Genomic DNA, 19,284 nt, shown 5'->3' with positions numbered 1-19,284 from the left:
TCTTAGCTTTTGAAACTTCGTAGACAAAAAGTTATAGCGAAAATGTCACGATGACTTGTTTAGCAGTGAAACCCTAGAATCCAAAGGCTTTGATACCAAATGTTATGAAACTAGCTCACAAAAATATAGAAAAGATAGATGAATGACTTCAAAATCAACCTCTTTAAGGGGGGAACCTCCTTTACATCACACAAATGAATAATTCTTGGATGATACAAATGACAAGACCTCCTTTCTATCTATAGGAGTCTAAGGGGTCCTAACACAATCAGAGCCTACATAACAATAATATTTTAGGGTCACAACAATAACAATAGTGGGCTTCTATGTGGCATAATAATAACAACATGGGGACTATATGGTCACAATAATACAATAAGGGGGTTGCACTAATAACAATAAGAGGTTACACTAGTAGTATAGGGACCTAACATGAAATGTGTAACTAGGTTCGATCTTCATAATGTATATTGAAATCATGAATTTTATATATTTGATATTAAAGAGAAAATAAATTTATTATTGTCATTCTTGATGCATGGGTTTCATGCTCAATATAGATTTATTTGTAGGACAAGCACCCATTGAGTGCTCCTAGGTTCATCATATAATTATGAAATCAAAAGAGTCATTTTCATACATGTAAGACCCTTTGGGCATGTTCTATCTTGTAAAGAAATTTTTTGTAAATTCAAAAGTGTCATAAAGACCCTCCAAGACCTTGTCAAATAAGTCGGCCTACAAGAAGGATCAATTTAGCCTCATGGACAACAATTTGACCTTCAGAAAATCCTATATATAAGAGGCATTGACCTCACTTGAAGACCACCTTATCAAGCAATACGAGGTTTGATTAAGCAAGAAAGAGGATACCTAAAAGAGCGAAGAGAAGGAGGACTAGAAGAAGGGAAGGAATGAAGTCTTTGAAGTTGTTTTTGGGCTATCATCTCCTCACATGTGCGAATATTAGGGCTACATACATCACTACAACAATATTGAATTGCAGAGAGGAGCCAAGTTAGGGCACCAAAAAGGTATATTTTGCAAGCTGAGTTCCAAAGAAGGAAGAACCAATTCAAGCAAAGGAGAAGGAAGGTAGAAATCACCATATTTTCCACACGTGCAAGAGTTAGGGTTTCTGCAATAGCCTAAAATTGCAATCAAGAATTAATTGCTTGAAGTCAAAGATGTAGAAGATGTTGTCGGGAGCTCGAAGTTGCTAGAAGTTGCTAGGTCGAAGTTGCTAGAAGTTGATAGGTCGAAGTTGTTGAAAGCTACTAAGTTGAAATTGCTAGAAAGGTTCATTAAGAAGGATAAGTTTGACTTGGTCCTAGAGGGGTCTTTGTCAAAGGTCTTAGGTCTTGAAATTCATCATCTGAACATTGTTTACGAAGAGAAGCATTCTTTTGGTTTTCTTCTCAAGAGGAGAGGTTTTGGCCCTCGCTTGCAGCCTATATTTTTTGTCCTCTTGTATCATTGATCTTCATTGTTTTGTAGTCGTTTGATGATAACAAACACAATAATAATAAAGAGAAATAAGTTAATCAACTTCAGTAAAAATACATCACATGCAATTATCAAATGAAGAGAAATCACCTAATCTATCCACCCTTAGATTTTTCAACATGGTATCAAAGCTAAGGTGACATCAACAAGGAAAGGTAGCTTGAATATCATCAATTGAAGAAGGATACACAAGGGTTGAGCACAAGGATATCATCAAGAAGGACTAATCCACACATCATCTTGATGGAAGGAACTAAGGAACGTCAAAGAGGACTACTCATCTCATCATAAGGATCATACCATCTAGAATGATTAACACCTTTTAAAAGAATAAGACCTCAAAGACCTTACCTCATTCAAATAAGGACTCTACAGTTGAAGAATTATTGGGAAGCTTACACTTTCTACAATCATCTAGCAAGGAAATAAGAAATAGCACTTCATCATCAAAGTGATCTTCCTCACATTTAAGAAAGGATCACATCTTAACCATCCTTGTAGAAGATCATAAATTCATCATCATCAAGAAGGCATCTTCAATAATCAACATCATCAAGAAGGCATCAAGTTGAAGATATCATCATCAAGGATCATCTTCACTTGAAAAGTAACTATGTTTATATTTGTGTCTTAATCTACTATTAATATGACTTCATTCTTCAAGGAAAGCAACAATCTAGTCGGGTCATCAAATTTTCTTGCATGGAAGAAGGGGATAGATCTGATCCTCATAGAGAATGGAGTTGTTGAATATGTTAAGGGTTCCATATCCAAACCATACTTAGAGAAATATCAAGCACTATCAAATTACATGAAAGGGGAAGTGAGGGATCAAATAATCCTCATAGAATCAATCAAGGATTCAAAGATGGAGACATTGAAAGAAATCTAGCAAAAGTTGGTATAATTATTTTCCGTAAGCACTGTAGGAGAAGTTATATCATTAAGAACTGAACTATACAAGATGAAGGTATCAAAGGAAGAAGGGGTAGCCTCATACATTATGAGGGTATCTCAAATAAGAGATTGACTACAAGAGCTAGGAGAAATAATGTCTGTTAAATAAATGACCACTGTTGTGCTCAATGTACTACTTGATGTATGGGGAAACTTTGTATCAAGTATCTGTGGAAAGAAGGAAGACACCCCATTCAGTGAAATTTGGTCATTATGTAATATTGAAGAAACTAGGTTGAAGTCAAAGAGAGATGTTGGATCAAGTCAACAAACTCAAGCATATGCAACTATGGCTAGAAAGAAAGGGAAGTTTGGAAATTTTGATCCTTTGAAAAATAAGAAGCTTGACATGTTAAAGGTCCAATGCTATGAATGTAATGCATATGGGAACTTTAAAAGGAATTGTTCTAAAATAAATAAGGATAACAAGAAAAGAAAAGATAGAAATGAAGCCCATGCCATCGAAGAAGTAGAAGAATAACCCAACAAGAAGAAATCAAAGGAGGAGGAAGTGATAGACCTCAACTATTAGAAGGTCTCTCACACATTTGTATGTACATAGAAGCTGACAAGTAAATGTAGGGATCATTAAGTATGATAGATGCATTAGAGCTGAAATAGATATGACATCATAGTTGAAGCATGGAAGGATAACTGAAGTAGAAAGTCTACATGGTTGTAGAATTCATCATGATAGAAAATAAGTAGCTCATGGCATCTCCATTGGAAGAATATAAGGACAACCAAAGTTGTAGGATATATGGTTGAAAGAAAGCCATTTAGAAATATAAGAAATCATCATATATCATCATCATTAGAAAGGAGCATTTGCAGAATTAGGATCATTAAGATCCTCCATTGAAATCTTTGTTAGAATGTTCACCTCTACTTAAGAAGAAGCAATTGTCTCGCAGATGGTCTACATTCCACCTTATGTAGGATCTACAAGTTAAAAGGATGATGGTATGATGACAAAGATGTGCAACATGACGAGTTGGTTGAAGTAATTTCATCTAGAAGGAAGTCTCAATGACCAAAAAGAAATAAGAGGTATGTATACATTTGATAGATAAATTCACATCATCATATGATTACAGATAAAATTATTAGGATGCTCCGTCTAATGAGCATGATGACAGAAAAAGGGAACATTTCCTTATGAAAATATACACGAAGACATGAATATGATGTTCCTTGAACTCTTTTACATGATAATATGACCTCATGAAGAATATGAGGTGGTTGGAAACTATGGTTCCTATGATGAAGGAGCCATGTATAAAAGATCCTGAGGAAGCCATATGCGAAGAAGGTGAAAGAAGAGCTTGTGAAAGATGTATCTATAGTCACGCAAGATAAGATAAGTGATCAACATTTGATAACAAGAAGGATTAGTTATGATATCTTCATGGAAAAGGTATGAAGACCTTGATACGTATGCTGGAAAAAAAGAACCTTGGTAAGGCATGTCTTGGAGATGGATTCATAAATGTGCTAGATATTGATGTTGCTAGAAGTTGATGTCATGAAAACATGCCATCATAAAGAGGTAACTTTTGTTTAATGTTCATTTTGATTTTGAGAAAATATATGGTTGGGTTGAAATAGGGTTACCGAAAGAGGTTTTTAGAGGTTACCTACAACTAGTACTCATGATATTGGATGGAATATCTTAAAATAAACATGATTTTGAAGAGGAAGGTGTATGAAGGATAACCAGATGTGGACTAAAAGGTTGCTTCCCGATGAAGGAAAGGATGACATGACTATTGGTTCAACACTATGTTTCGTTGAAGGGAAGTGACATAAAAGATGTCCAATGCCCTATGATAAAATGATGATGAAGAAGGATCCATGATGAATAAGATGAAGTTCATGACATGAGGTAGAAAAAGGAGCCCTAGAAGCAACTGATAGTACCATGATATCCATCGGAGAGTAGATAGTTGCTATTGGAAACAAGTCACTAGTTGAGAGGGAGCTTGTGCAAGTCCCTTGTTAAAAGGGAGCTTGGGAATATTCCTTTTATAGGAATGTGCAGATCCCCCCTAGTTGAGAGGGAGAGATAGACACATCATTATTGTATTCATGTTATGAAGAAACAATGGAGGATTGGGTAAGCATCTGAGGTTGATTATGATACTCTTTGAGGATGTGGTAGGTCATGTAATAGGCACTAGTAGTCGAAGAGGAAGTTCCTTGAGGATGTTTTATTCCAAGATAGGAATGGTCATAAAAGGACATACATTGTGAACATCCGGATGGAGTATGTGCCTTGAGAGACAATGATGAAATGTGTCTATTAGTATTTGTCTTGCCAACATTGTGCTTTGATCTTGTAGAGATATAGAGTTGTTAGGCAAGGCCTTGCTTTGCGAAAATGCTCATAGGTACAATAAGATGTAATGAGATAAGATGAAATGATAGATTATAAGATGACTTACCAATCCATATCTTCTTATGAGAAATTATTCAGTATGAGAAATCCCAAGTACCATAGATGTATTATGAATACCTCCCTAGTTAAGAGGGAGTGTTGAAATGTGTAACTAGGTCCGGTCTTCATAATCTCTATTGTAATCACGATTTTATATGTTTGATATTAAAGAGAAAATAAATTTACTATTGTCATTATTGATGCATGGGTTTCGTGCTCAAGATAAATTTATTTGTAGGTCAAGCACACATTGAGTGCTCCTAGGTTTGTCAAAGAATTATGAAGTCAAAAGAGTCATTGTCATACATGTAAGACCCTTGGGGCATGTTGTACCTTGTAAAGAGTTTTTTTTGTAAAGTCAAAAGTGTCATAAAGACCCCCCAAGTACTTGTTAAACAAGTCGGCCTACGAGAAGGATCAAGTCAGCCTCAAGGACATCAATTCAACCTTTAAAAAAGCCTATATATAAGAGACATCAACCTCACTTGAAGACCACCTTATGAAGCAACAAGAAGTTCAATTAAGCAAGAAGGAGGAGACCTAAAAGAGTGAAGAGAAGGAGGAATAGAAGAAGGAAAGGAACTAAGTATTTGAAACTTATTTTTGGGGTATCATATCCTCACATGTGCGAATATTAGGGCTACATCACTACAATGAGACCAAATTGCATAGAGGAGCCAAGTTAGGGCACCAAAAAGGTATTTTTGCAAGCTAAGTTTCAAAGAAGGAAGAACCAGATTCAAGTGAAGGAGAAGGAAGGAAGAAATCACCATATTTTCCACACATGCAATAACTAGGGTTTCTACAGTAGCCAAAAATTATATTCAAGAAGAAATTGTTCGAAGTCAAAGCTGCAGAAGAAGTTGTTGGGGAGTCCAAAGTTGCTGGAAGTTGCTAGATTGAAGTTACTGGAAGCTTCTAGGTTGAAGTTGCTAAAAGCTACTAAGTCAAAATTGTTGGAAAGGTTCATCAAGGAGGAAAAGTTTGACTTGGTCTTTGAGGGGTCTTTGTCAAGGGTCTTAAGTCTTGGAATTCATCATCTAAACATTCTATACAAAGAGAAGAATTCTTGCAGGTTTTACTCTCAAGAGGAGAGGTTTTGGCCTTGGCTTACAACCTATATTTTTTGTCCTCTCATCTCATTCATCTTCATTGTTTGGTAGTTGTTTGATGATAGAAAACACAATAATAATCAAGAGAAAGAAGAAGTTGATCAAGTTAAGTAAAATTACATCACGAGTAGTTCTCAAAGGAAGAGAAATCACCTAATATAGTTTCCCCTAGATTTCTAAACATGTTGTTACATTGTCTTATTCTTAATTCCTTTTTTAATCAGAAGCAAATAGTTTTATTTATTTATTTTATTTTTTATTTTCTGTTTATTCAGGTGTTTGGTCAATTTAGTTTTGTCTAAATTGCTATCATTAATTGTCAACCCGGGGCTCGTAAGCTGATGAAGTGATATGTACAGTATGTACTTAAGTAACCTTTCCTAATTCTTTTTTTCGTTTTTAGATGATGTTTGTGGTTGATTTAACTTCCTAAGATGGAGTGATGGATTTATAAACAGATGAGTGTGTGTGTGTGTGTGTATGGTGATTACTAAATGCTTCTATAACTTCTTAAAGAAAAAGCTTGAAAAGTGACTTGAAATGGAATTGAAACTTCGAATGAAAGCAAAGCATTAAACAAAATGACTAATGGCACTAGTCCACTATCTATGCTGCTGATAAGAACAAAAATAACATCTATGTTAACTCAATGGAAAGTGAAAAACACTACTTTAACTGCAAAACTTAAATGACAAATCATAACACTTCATTCTTTCTCAACACTCTGCCTCTAACTGTAATTGTTCATGTGAAAAACAGTTAAGAAGAAATCAGTAATATGAGTCAAAAAGCTAATCAAACCAAGCTGCCACTCAATGATATTCTGGTCCAATAAAAGTTAGATAATTATGATAAGAAGACCATCAAAAAGTTAGTAAGCAACTTGTCAAAAACTTTAGAAAGTAAACTAGCAATGAAACTGCGTAAGCAAAGTAAAAATCAGCAGCTAAGACAAGACAACTTCAAATACCATCAGTGAAATAAAAACACACTATCCCGGGCTCTAACACACCTGCATAAACAAACTGATCAGTTCTGAAAAGTGCTGGAAATGTAAAGGCATGAAATCAAACTGTACATTATTATACATGATCAAAGAAATGAAAAATTGCAGAAATCAAACTATACATTATTGTACATGTGAAAATGAAAACAAAGAAAGGCAGGAAAATAAAATTAAATGCTACTGTACATAGGTTGTGATAGATGGGGGCCCTCCATCCACTCAACCAGCTAAAGATCAGCTACGCAAAGATGAGCAGAAACAGTCTTCTTCTACTAATTTAACATGTCAAAATACAGTGAAAAAGTGTTGTAACAGCAGTCTTTTAAAACAGAGTTTTACAACCAAAATGATTACGACAATTACAATAACAAGAGCTAATATTTAAGCGTTGGAGAACGCTTTATTTATAGGCACAGGGACAAACTGTCCTCTGCGTAAACTAAGCAACTACAGGCCTAACTAATTAACTACGCAGCAACACGCAGGCAGCTCCGTGCATATTTGGAGGAAACGGTCATCATGGGGAGTAAATCTATGGTTAGATCCTGTCCCTTGCTGTCTTCATGGCATGGAGGAAGTTCCAGCTGTGATTCCGTGTCTCAGTTGCTCACGCAGAGCCGTGCCACCGTCTGGAACTTGACTGTTTGACCGTGGGTACTCCTGCGTTGACCGGGGGTATACGTGACTGATTTGGCCCAACCAATAGCATACGATCCATGTGGACATCCATACCAACATGCCCATGTGGCTCGTTCCTAGAGAAGACACGTGGAGTATAGCAAACAACAAAAAGGCTACGGAATCTCTGAACAGCTGCGGAATTTCTGAGTAGCTGCGGAATTGTTGAACATGTACCAAAATTCTAAACAACAATCAATCATTAGCACAGTCAATCAAATCATGTTAAAAGACATATAATGCAATGAATTGAACAAGTTGATGGAGGAAATGATGTCAGAAGAGAGAAGTGAATAGGGAAAAGCTGTTGGGAGGACAGGTAAATGAGTACAAGGTTGAGGCTCAACATACCCCCACTGCGAGGGTGTTGCATGTCCTCATGCAACCAAAATTTTATCATAATCTTTCAGTTCACATGTTCGGATGCCTCTGCCAAGACATCCGACCTTCTCCTTTTCCTTCCTGTTGCCACATTTGTTCTTGGTTTCTTCACCAAGCATCTGAATTTCAAGTTGACTAAGGCTCTACTCAATTTCCTGCATTTCTTCTTCAATTTCCTGTTCTTTCTTTGCCAAAGACCCAAATGAAGCATTGTGTTATCGTGAATCATCTTGTCCACGTTTCTCTGTTCTTTCAGTGTTTCATTTTCCTGTTTGATGTGACGGTTTAGGACCTCTAGTTCAAATACTTCTTGCTTCAAAGATTGAACCTGTTGTTCAAGGGGCAAGACAGTACTAGGACCAGCAACAGATTGCTCTAATGTTTCTAAATAATCATATGCCTCCTACTGGACAGGGTCAATGTCAGGTGTTTGTCTTGGCCTAAATTCAAATCCTTGAAAACTGCTTTCTCTCTCTTGCTGGACAGGACTTTCCTCTCTTGGAGGACTCAACTCAATAGCTAGCCGAATTGGAGTCTTCTCAGGTGTGCCCAAATCAATGAAATGGGACTGTTTCTCTTTAATCACACTCTTCTTCTGTATAAGTCTACTGCTTCTCCTTATTTGTAGGCTCGTACTTTTTGGTTCTTGCTGTTTTTGCTTTTGTTTCTTTTTGGAGCTGGCAGTTTCATGAAGCTGAGCAAGCCTATGAGCTAATGTTTGGGTATCTTCTTCACTTGAAGGTTCAGGTGAAGGGTATGACTCTTGCAAAATAGCTTTTCCTTTATCCTCCTTTTGTCTTTTTGTTCTGCTTCCCTTTTTCTTTTCCTTTTGAATAGTTTCTTGAACAGTTTCTTGGGCAATTTCTTGAAGAGTTTTTGTAACAATTTCTTGGGCAGTTTCTTCAACTTCTACAGCAGTGCTTTGGGCAGCAGTCTCTTCTTGGGTGACTATTTCTTTCCCTTTTCTTCTACTTCTTTTTGGCACTCTAGGAGAGCTACTAGAGGCTTCTGCTGCCTCTTGAAAATGGTTTCTAACAAGGAATTTCTCCCTTGTATCCTTTCTGATTTTTAACTGCTCCTCAATCAAGATTTTAATGAGTCCATGGTGATATAGGTGGGGCTCAATGTTTCCCACATTTTTCTGAATAGTGGCACTCATTTTCTTCAGACTAGCCAGCAAGAAATAAGGAAGATTGATGGTATGTTCACCCATAAAATGCATCATTATCTTTGTGTGATAAACATACATTATACCAAATCTGCCTTCACATGTTAAAAATTTCTGAACTAGCAAAAGTAAGGCAGTCCATTCCTTTTTAATGACACTTACAGGTATTCCTTTGGTGAAGATAGTGGTATCCATACCTGGATTTTTCAACATGTTCTTCCACTCCTGGCCTTCAACAGTTCGATTTTTGAACCAATGTTCCCCAGTACGAGGCAAAGCAGTTGCTTGAGCCAAGCTGCTCTCGGTGACAGTGAATTGTAGGTCTCCAATCTCCACAGTATTTGTTTTTCCATCAAACGACCGAGCAAAGGCCTTGGTGACTTCCTTGTGATACCCTTTGAACTTCTGAATGAATTTTAACCACTTGGCCTTCTGCAGGGCATTCTTCGTTTGTGGGTAACCGTCTAAAAATTTAGAACCTTCCGGCTCTGCTCTTAATAACTTGCCCATTTCGGTTACCAGCTCTCTTGCTGCTCTGACAACATGTTCGAACACGGGAGAGAGAGCTTATACGGGAAAACAGTGCTCAGCAGTGGGTATTACGGCTACAGCAGAATGGTCAGCAGTGGTTTTACGGCTACAGCAGAATGGCCGTGATGCAGTTACGAAATTGGTGGTCAGGGTTTTGAGCGGAGAGGTGAGGAATAGAACAGAGTATGTTCACGGTGAAACAACGTGATGAATGAAACCGGAAGTGAAAACGGTGAGGGCGTAGATAACAATGCGAAGATGAGGTTATGCATGTGAGAAGCAGAGTTATGGGTAGAGGATACAACGGCCGAATCCCTGAACGTCGGGTGGCTGCGTACACTTGGCTGCGGAATAACCAATTGGAGAGCCGTGGTACAATAGTACACGTCACTCTGGTACGAAGAATTGATGAGAGAGAGCAGGCCATATTAAGTTCAAATCACAACGATTAGGGAACCGTTAGGAAGGCAGTGAGGTGGATTACGCAGCGTAATGGTTGAGGATTATGAGGAGTGGACGGGGATCTTGTCAATCATTACATTACATGCCTCCTACCACAATCCGAAAACCATACATAAATGATATAACTGTTAGTTAGAAATTTTGAACATACCTTCGTATAATTGCATTTTGATCCCTAACCTTTGATTTATTGCTGCCTTTGTATATGCCATGTGTCCTTGCAATTTTAATGATGCTGGTGCTTTTGACTGCAGATTTTTTTTCTTTTTGAAACAGAGTTTGTTTTCATTGCAGGAACAGAGTGTATTAGCTGCGGAATCTTGATATCAGCTGCGGAATTGGCTCCTAGCTGTGGAAATTGCAGCAACACTTTTCTGTCTGCACAAAGAGGATTAAAACAACTTGACTGAATGAAATAGTCCTGAGAGGGACTTTATTGGTGAAAATGAGATGGAATGAATGGACTGAAAGAAAATGAGGTGGAATGAAAATGATGAGATGGATGAGATAGACAGAAAAAAGAGAAAATATAAAGCGTCAGGTGACCCTGATTTTCACTTCATATTTTCTGCATAAGACTGCCAATCCAAGATTGGTTTTCAGGCTTATACAAGAGATTTTTTTTTTTTTTTAACTGAAAGAAACAAAGATCAGGCTGATGGAGGAGAAGAATTCTTCTCCACTAGCCTCATTGCAGAATCTTCTTGGAACAACTTAACAAATTCCTCTCTTGAGAGTGGCTTATGGTAGACTTTCAATCTATGGCCATTCACAATGAGAGGAGTCTGAAGCTCATCAATGGTCTTCACTCGAACTGCTGCATTTTTAAAGACTTCATCAATCTCATATGGCCCAAGCCAATGAGTTTGAAATTTTCCTTTGAAGTCCTTAAACTTGGAATCAAACAATAGTGCCCAATCTCCCTTCTGAAACTTTCTTTCTTTAATGTGTCGATCATGCCATTTAGTTCTTTGGTGTTGAACTAGATCGGTCCTTAGAATTGCATCTTGTCTTATTTCATCTAGCTCATTTAGCTGGTCCATTCTGTGTTTTTGAGCTTCTGATAGGCTCATCCCCAATTGAACTGCCATCTTGAAGGTCTTGATTTGGAACTTAATGGGGAGCATGACTTCTTTCCCATAAACAAGTTCATAGGGAGAATGTCCTGTTGTGTTCCTCCATGTAGTTCTATAGGCCCATAAGGCTTCAGGAAGCCTTTCCGCCCAATCTCTTCTATGAAGATGAACAGTCTTGGTGATAATGCCTTCAAGGACTTTATTTGTAGATTCCACTTGACCATTTGATTGCGGATGGTATGGAGTAGATGTTCTATGCTTGATCTTGTATTCCTCCATCAGCTTCTCCATCAATTTAGATGTAAATTGGCTTCCTTGATCTGTCACAATTTCTCTTGGGACACCAAAACGAGTAAAAATATCCTCAAAAAGAAATTGAACAACTGAATTTTCAGTGGCAAAAGGCAATGCCTTGGCTTCTACCCACTTAGTAACATAATCAGTGCAAACCAATATATACTTCTTTTGCTTAGATGGTGGATTAATAGGTCCAACGAAATCTAGAGCCCATTTCTCAAAGGGTTCGATGCATACCTGTGGCTAGTGTGGCATTTCATTTGAAGGAGTTGGTCTCCCAACTCTTTGGCAGCTGTCACACCTTCTAACATACTGCTTTGCATCTTTAAAGAGAGAAGGCCAATAATATCCTAAAGAAAGGATCTTATAGGCTGTCCTCTTGTCAGCAAAGTGTCCGCCGCATGGTTCATCATGACATGCCTTAAGGATGTCAGGCATTTCATCTTCCCGAACACATCTTCTGATCATACAATCTGGCCCTGTTTTGAACAATTCATTAGAAATCCAAGAAGTGAGTATTCCCGCCTGTCACGCGGGTGACCCGAGTTCGATCCCCGGCAACGGCGCCAAAATGTTTGGTCAATTTAGTGCTGTCTAAATTGCTATCATTAATTGTGAACTTGGGGCTCGTAAGCTGATGAAGTGATATGTACAGTATGTACTTAAGTAACCTTTCCTAATTCTTTTTGTCGTTTTTAGATGATGTTTGTGGTTGATTTAACTTCCTAAGATGGAGTGATGGATTTATAAACAGATGAGTGTGTGTGTGTGTATGGTGATTACTAAATGCTTCTAGAACTTTTTAAAGAGAAAGCTTGAAAAGTGACTTGCAATGGAATTGAAACTTCGAATGAAAGCAAAGCATTAAACAAAATGACTAATGGCACTAGTCCACTATCTATGCTGCTGATAAGAACAAAAATAGCATCTATGTTAACTCAATGGAAAGTGAAAAACACTACTTTAACTGCAAAACTTAAATGACAAATCATAACACTTCATTCTTTCTCAACACTCTGCCTCTAACTGTAATTGTTCATGTGAAAAACAGTTAAGAAGAAATCAGTAATATGAGTCAAAAAGCTAATCAAACCAAGCTGCCACTCAATGATATTCTGGTCCAATAAAAGTTAGATAATTATGATAAGAAGACCATCAAAAAGTTAGTAAGCAACTTGTCAAAAACTTTAGAAAGTAAACTAGCAATGAAACTGCGTAAGCAAAGTAAAAATCAGCAGCTAAGACAAGACAACTTCAAATACCATCAGTGAAATAAAAACACACTATCCCAGGCTCTAACACACCTACATAAACAAACTGATCAGTTCTGAAAAGTGCTGGAAATGTAAAGGCATGAAATCAAACTGTACATTATTATACATGATCAAAGAAATGAAAAATTGCAGAAATCAAACTATACATTATTGTACATGTGAAAATGAAAACAAAGAAAGGCAGGAAAATAAAATTAAATGCTACTGTACATAGGTTGTGATAGATGGGGGCCCTCCATCCACTCAACCAGCTAAAGATCAGCTACGCAAAGATGAGTAGAAACAGTCTTCTTCTACTAATTTAACATGTCAAAATACAGTGAAAAAGTGCTGTAACAACAGTCTTTTAAAACAGAGTTTTACAACCAAAATGATTACGGCAATTACAATAACAAGAGCTAATCTTTAAGCATTGGAGAACGCTTTATTTATAGGCACAGGGACAAACTGTCCTCTGCGTAAACTAAGCAACTACAGACCTAACTAATTAACTACGTAGCAACACGCAGGCAGCTCCGTGCATATTTGGAGGAAACGGTCATCATGGGGAGTAAATCTATGGTTAGATCCTATCCCTTGCTGTCTTCGTGGCGTGGAGGAAGTGCCAGCTGTGATTCCGTGTCTCAGTTGCTCACGCAGAGCCGTGCCACCGTCTGGAACTTGATTGTTTGACCGTGGGTGCTCCTGCGTTGACCGGGGGTATACGTGACTGATTTGGCCCAACCAATAGAATACGATCCATGTGGACATCCATACCAACATGCCCATGTGGCTCGTTCCAGGAGAAGACACGTGGAGTATAGCAAACAACAAAAAGGCTGTGGAATCTCTGAACAGCTACGGAATTGCTGAGTAGCTGCGGAATTGCAGAACAGCTGCGGAATTGCTGAACATGTACCAAAATTCTAAACAACAATCAATCATTAGCACAGTCAATCAAATCATGTTAAAAGACATATAATGCAATGAATTGAACAAGTTGATGGAGGAAATGATGTCAGAAGAGAGAAGTGAATAGGGAAAAGCTGTTGGGAGGACAGGTAAATGAGTACAAGGTTGAGGCTCAACATCAGGTATTATATAGAGTCTTTTACTCTCATCCAACACATAAACTTACTTGTTTGTAACTATGATTCTTGTTTTTCTGTGTCAAATGAGGTTCCAGAATAATTTACCTAATATGTAATTTCTTAGATAAAACCAAGTTTTATGCTATTTTTCTTTCCTAACTTTACTTTTCTCAACTATATCAAGGGAAACATAACTCCAAGTAGATCTCATATCTATAAGCACATATACATTTTTGTCATATATCTTACCTTTTACTTCTACCACAGTTGGCTAACGATATTCCTGTCTCCCTTCCAATGCAACACTGATATTTGGTATATTACAGGCTACATCATTCACTGTTGAAGCTTCTTGAATTTGATTTAACATTATTTTCTTCTTTAAGGGATTGTGTGTATAGTCTATCCACAGGTTATTTTCACCACAACCCCAACAATTTATGGGTGGTCTGATATATTCAATGAAATTTTTGTTGCCTCTGATAGTTCCTCCCTTATATCTAGTATTTTTCAGCGGATTAAAACTTCTATTGTAATTTCTTTCTTGCACACTTTTTGAAAATGTAGGATTCTTAAACCATTTTATTTTGTTGTTGAATTTGTTAGGTTTCTTGGATAACCATTATTTAGAATTTCCCCCTTTTTGTTTACTTTGATTGAAACATATTTTAACTTTCCTAATGGCTTCTTCCATTATTTTTGGTTGATCAAATTTAATTCTCTCTATAAGAGAAAGGTAGACAAATCAAAATTGGGTTTTTTGTTTTTCTTCCTTCAAGTAGGGAACATACCTCCAAAGACTCATGAATTTATTGAAAAACTCATCCATAGTGAGTTTTCCCAACTTCAACTCATGAAATTACCTTGCTTTTTCATCAAAGTACCTTTTTGTCAAGTATTTCTTCTTAAATTCCTTCTTGAACAACTTCCAAGTTAGATTCTTTCTTCTAAATTTTTAACAACTTTATTTTTTCCCACCATAAAGCGACCTTACCATTCAACTAGTATGTGGCCAACCTTGCCTTAAGATTACTTGCATAATTGTACACTTCATAGTATTTGGAAATATTGAGGAGTCATTGCTCTGCGCCTTTTTTAGTTTCAACATCCAAATTAGGAGGTTTGATTTTCTTAAACTCTCCTTGTAATTGAGAGGATGATTCCTTTCTTGGATGAAGAAATACTACTAGTTGATTTATGTTCATCTTGATCACTAGACTCATTAGTTCCATTACCAGTAGAAGTTTTTGAATTACTTCTACTTGTAGTACTAATGTATGTACTTCTAAGTCTCTTCTTATGAGTATTTTTACTGGCTTTTTCCTTCTCCAGTTTTCTTAACAGGTACCCATTAATTTCTTCTTGGTATTCTCTAGCTTTGATCAACCTTTCTTAATTTTCTTTAATATCATCCAAATCAGTTTTCAGATTCCTTATTACTTGCAACAATTCAATATTTTGTCTTTCTACATTATTCGTTCCACCTCCAACCATTCCCAATTTAGTACCATGTTCTGCATCACCCCTTGGTGATCCCACTTTAGCACCATGTTCTGTATTTTTTCGATATGGTATAATATATATCCCAATTTGGTATTAGAGTTCTATGGTTACATGTTCTGGAAGTCTATATGCCTTATCCGATTTCCACATACATATATTGTGATGAACGATGATGATTTAACGAAGATTTGATCAACGATTCTGATCAATCTTAGGGTTTCAATGATTTTTTGGAGTTATTCATTTTAGTCAAAGCGTTTTTGTTTATGCCGCCTGTTCCTATTGCCGCTAGGGTTTCACTTATTTTTCTATTGAAATTTCCTTTCCATTCTTCGTCAATGGGAGGTAACATGTGTGATTAGTTTTTTTTCTTTCATCTATCAAATGGTAGAAATTGACTTTGCAAATTGTCAAAGGAGAACAAACTGTTCTTCATAGGTAATTTCTTTTAAATGTTTGCCCCAACTGTGAGTCTTGATCTCTTTTCTCTACGGTACCATGATTTTACCAAATACTGATATATTTAGTTATCCTTTTTTATTTTTATTTTTTTTACAGGATTGTAGGAAAACCCTTTATGTTTTCAATATGTGCCTACTGTCTCGAGTGAGGCTGATTGAAGTTAATACAATTTTTATAGCCTTACGATGGTAAGTGCTTTCCACAAGATGATTTAACCTCCCATTGCCTTTTGAACTTATGATTGTATTATCTCTTTGTAAAATTTGTTTATATACGTTTTATTTGAATCCTTGTTCCGCTCCAGAGGTTAATTGAGAGGGTTTCCTCTCTCCTTAGCTTAGGGTTTATACTGTAAAGGTTTTAATGAATAGTTTTATGAAATTCTCTTTTTCTTTCTCAGTATATTTTATATAGCAATAATTTGTTTACATCTATATAATTTTCTGCATTTAAAGTTGTGGTTAGTGATGTATGACTTCTTTGTTCGACATTCTACAATATATATACTAGGGTTATCGACAAGGGTTATACTTAGGTTGAGACCTAAATTTCCATTTCTTAATGAGAAGATATCTCTCTTCCATTGTGTGTGTTCTTACAATTTAATCTGAACCCGTCAGGGGTCATTCTCCCCTTTTGTGTATTTGTTCAACTAAGTTGTTCTCTAAACAAAGTCGTTACGTTGTATTATTTTTAATTCCTTTTTCAATCAAAAGTAAAGTTTATTTTTCATTTATTAAGTTATTACACAAAGTATTTTACTTTCGTCCATTGCATAAACTTAATTTTTTATAACTATGATTCTTGTTTTTCTATGCCAGAAAAGGTTCCAAAGTAATTAACCAACCATGTAAGGTAAAGTATTTACCTTATTCTTGAAGGGATTTACAATTTCAATTTTTTTATTTTATTGACTATAATTTTAACCAAAAATAACCATCAAAGCCCATTGTTGATTGTCTCAGGTATTCCTGCTTTCGTCCTCCTTGAATTTGAGCACTATCTAAGGTCACTTTGGAACTCCACAATTTTTAGCTTAGGGTTCCATCTTTTCTCCAAGTTGGAAATACTACTCAGTTTTCTTCTAAGTTACTGAGAGAAACACATTTTCATTTCAAAGAAGACAATATCTATTATCTTATTATTTTTACTTTGTTTTTTGTTGTGTCAAGTACCATGGAAATATAGTGATGCCTAAGTAGAGTCTTAGTATAGCCGTTGTACTATCTTCTATAAAATACATCTTTACTAGGTCCTTCTGTAGCTGAACTAGTCTATATACTTTTTATGATTCTATAAATTCTGTAGAAGTTTTACAATAACACACTTTGCACACAAATTTTGTTGCTTTTATATATTTGAGGTTATATATATATATATATATATATATATATAATCTTCTATATCATTTAGTTTCATTTCTTTATAGTATACCCTAAACAAAAGGGTTTCCCTTTCTCTAAAATTATGATAGTACCGTTAATCAATACTGTACATTTACAACTAGTTCCTTTCTCTCTAACAATGGTAGATATTTTTCATAACTTTTCGTTGCAATCAAAATTTATAGATGTATGTCATATGTATACATAACTTATTCTTGCTTGTACAATGAAATAACCATTTAGTTATACAAAAAATGAGTAAAAGAATACACTTTCTTTTAATCAGTTACTCTTTTTTTATGTTCTTACTTTAATATTTTTATATATATTCTTTTCTTGTGTCGAAATATATACAATGTATCCTCTTGCGGTAACAAAATTCTATATAATATCATCATTATAATAATAATATCAACTTAAGAGCCCCAAGGGTTAGCTCAACTGGTCGAGTCCCTGTTGTTAAGTGCCTCGCTAATCGGGAGGTCACAGCGTCAATTCTCCTCGACGCCCTTGGGGTTAGGTCATGATAATCTGGCTGGCGGGATTTGATTCCCTTCGGGGTTGATTTGCCCATATTTTCCTATGTGAAAAGAAAATATAAACTTAACTATTCACTACTATAAAATAACATTCTTTTATTACTTCTATTACAATACTTCCTATTAACGAAGACAATGTGTAAAAATTCAGAGTTGTCTTCATATTTAAGTCTACTAATTTCCTTTCAGGAATAACATTTTAATACAAAAATCAAATATGTAAAGAGAGGAAATTCACAAATTCATTTTTAGAGAAAAATCAATTTGTTTTCTGTTTCATTCTTGCATAGAGAATATAATTTAGCTTTGAAACATAACATATTACACAATTTTTTCATATTGAAATAAAGTTAGAAATACCTACTTGAAAGTTTTCTTCTGGGAAACTAAGAGTTGATTACTTGGCTCCTCCCAACTTTGACACAACCTTTGCTAGTCCCCCTCAGCAGTTAGGCCTGCAAGATCTCTTATGTATTTTCTCTTTTCTTTTTCTTCTTCTCTTTAGTCTCTCTATCCTCCTTATCTTTGGAATTTTGAGACAAAAGCCATAAATTGAGATATTTTTTTATCCATCTACCACTCTTTGGGTGGTTATTAACTACCTCCACCTCATCAGAAGGTGCCAGGTAGTTAGTTGCTCATTAATGAGCTCTTGTTTCCCACCTATAAAGACAATCCACTGTCTTCTAGGGAACATTAAATTGACCAATATAATAATTTCTTAATTAAATCTAATCACCCAAATTAGATGACTAGGAATTGCTGATGGATAAAATAATTTCAAAAACAAATTGCATCATTTTTCCTCTTTTAGCAATCTATACTTCAAACATTAGTTTCCTAGTTTTTTTTTATTCATAAAATAAAACATAAATACAACTTTACAAGCAATAAACTGTACATCATATTTTTATTAGTAAAATTATTGATAGTTAAATACCTGTTTGTCTCTTAATGTAGCATACCAAATCATAATTAAACTTATACACATGTATTTACAACAAAATCCTTAAGATGAGGGATATCACAATTGACCAAATACTTAGCGTAATCCATTAAGAGGGCCACCTACTCCTAGGCATACACATAAACCCCACCCCACATGCATGCACCTCATCTTTTAGATTGCCTTTTTGACACTATAATTGTGATAACTCATTTGACACATAATCTAGTGCAACATAGTTAATTTGTGGTGGCTTCCAAACGAGATCCATTAGAGGAGTCTCTTAGACGTCCAAGTGTAGGGACTTTGACTCCATGTAGGCAGGTTGGTTCTCCTAGTTCAATTCAATTGACACCATATTTACATTCTCACTACGGGCATACTTGCGATGGCCTAATAGAGGATCCTATTTAGGAGTGATTTGTGGACTAGGTTAGTATAGTTTTCAATTTATGCTAAACCATGAGTTCTAAATTTGATTGTACAATTGATTT

This window comes from Pinus tabuliformis, chromosome X (genome assembly GCF_031772625.1).
Source record: "Pinus tabuliformis cultivar Carrire ecotype Pingquan chromosome X, CPIR1, whole genome shotgun sequence".
In the NCBI taxonomy this organism is placed as follows: Eukaryota; Viridiplantae; Streptophyta; class Pinopsida; order Pinales; family Pinaceae; genus Pinus; species Pinus tabuliformis.
Note: the sequence above shows the minus strand (reverse complement) of the source record.